At 48.3% G+C, this 1,716-nt stretch overlaps 1 pseudogene; it reads left to right on the top strand.

Annotated features, from left to right (window-relative positions):
• Window positions 1-415: 415 nt before the first annotated feature.
• On the top strand, window positions 416-1,303 carry LOC102239322 (annotated as a pseudogene).
• Window positions 1,304-1,716: the final 413 nt, after the last annotated feature.

Genomic DNA, 1,716 nt, shown 5'->3' with positions numbered 1-1,716 from the left:
CACATACATGCACACAAACACGCACACACACACGCACACACCCAAAAGGTCCAGTGAACTGCTGTTTCTAATTCAATCAAGAATATTTCAGGCCCTAGCCGGTTTGGCTCACTGGATAGAGCGTCGGCCTGGGGACTGAAGAGTCCCAGGTTCGATTCCGGTCAAGGGCATGTACCTTGGTTGCAGGCACATCCCCAGTAGGGGATGTGCAGGAGGCAGCTGATTGATGCTTCTCTCTCATCGATGTTTCTAACTCTCTATTCCTCTCCTTTCCTCTCTGTAAAAAATCAATAAAAAAATATTTTAAAAAAAAGAATATTTCAGACAAAGCCCAGAGGCAGAGACAATGGTGGCAGAGGTCAAAGCAGGAGCCTGGGTGGTGATGACAGAGCCCCAAACTGAAAGGGAATGAACTATGCAGAATGAGCAGGGAAAGGAGAGAAACATAGAGAGGAGACAATTGCCTTGAGCCATATGCGAATCCAACCAAAAGATACAGAGCCTTCATTACAAAGGTACCTTTTGTTTTGAAATGACAGTCACTTAAATGGCAGGTTAAAGCAAAAGGTGGTGAGGGCTGAAGAAGAGTAAAGGGGGTGTGCCCCTGGTGAATTCATGATGGAAGAGAGCATGAAAAAGCTGCGGAACAACCATAGTCTAAGTGGAGAACCACTGAAAATCAAAGATCCTGATGGTGAACATGCAGGAGGCTACACAAAAGGCTGGAAGGCTTAGAAGCTCAGTGTTTGTAGCAAATCTGGATTATAAAGGTGCTGGAAGAAACTGAAGGGAGTTATTAGTTATTAGTGGCTGATGTGGTGGTCCGGACAGACATTCTGGAGAATAAAGATGAAAAAAGTTGTGGGATAGGCACTGTTACTTTTGAACAGTCCATTGTAGCTCTGCAAACTATATCTGTGTGAAATGACCAACTGCTGTTTGACAGAACAATGCATGTGCAAATGGATGAGACAGCCTTTCCAATGGGAGATTTTTTCCCTCCTGAGCATCCACAACACCTTCCCCATGGACTTGGTGGTATTGGCATGGAGTTAGGACCAGGAGGGCAGCCCATCAGTATCACTCACCTGAATAAAGGCACTGGTGTGGGAAACATAGGACCCACAGGAATGGGAATGGAAGGCAGAGGATTTGAAATAAATAAAATGGGAAGCATGGAGGACCTTTTGGTGGTGGTTTGAAAAACATGGGTCGACCTGGATTCTGGATGAACATGGACAGAATAAATGGTGGAGGTATGTGCAGTGTCCCTGGGATGGAGAAGATGGACCCCCCGCGTTGACTGCATTGGGATGTTGGCATGGAGTCCAAGGGTGCAGGGCTGGGCCATGGCATAGATCCTGTGGGCTGTGAGATAGAGCTCATGGACCTGGTCATGGAGCACCTCAGGTCTGGCATAGACTACATTGGTGCCAGCATGAGCTTTAGCCTCAAGCACATGGGCACCCACAGATAGTGTGGGCCCTGCCATTGAGCACATGGGCTCTAGTATGGAGCATATGGGCCCTGCCATTGAGCAGAAGGGCCTGAGCATGGAGCAAATGGTGACTGCAGGCATGAGGGCTGGCCTGGAGGGCATGGGCCCCATAGCCCCATGATAGAAAGGAGACTCCTTTTCTCCTTTCTGGGGGAACACAGCCTGCCTGCATCAGACCCTAGCTGGGGAAGTAGAGGGAAGGCCTATCTTTGAATGAA

The sequence above is a fragment of the Myotis brandtii genome, unplaced genomic scaffold, assembly GCF_000412655.1.
Source record: "Myotis brandtii unplaced genomic scaffold, ASM41265v1 scaffold479, whole genome shotgun sequence".
NCBI classification, from domain to species: Eukaryota; Metazoa; Chordata; class Mammalia; order Chiroptera; family Vespertilionidae; genus Myotis; species Myotis brandtii.
The sequence above is the reverse complement of the archived record's forward strand: the minus strand, read 5'-3'. Positions and strand labels throughout refer to the sequence as shown.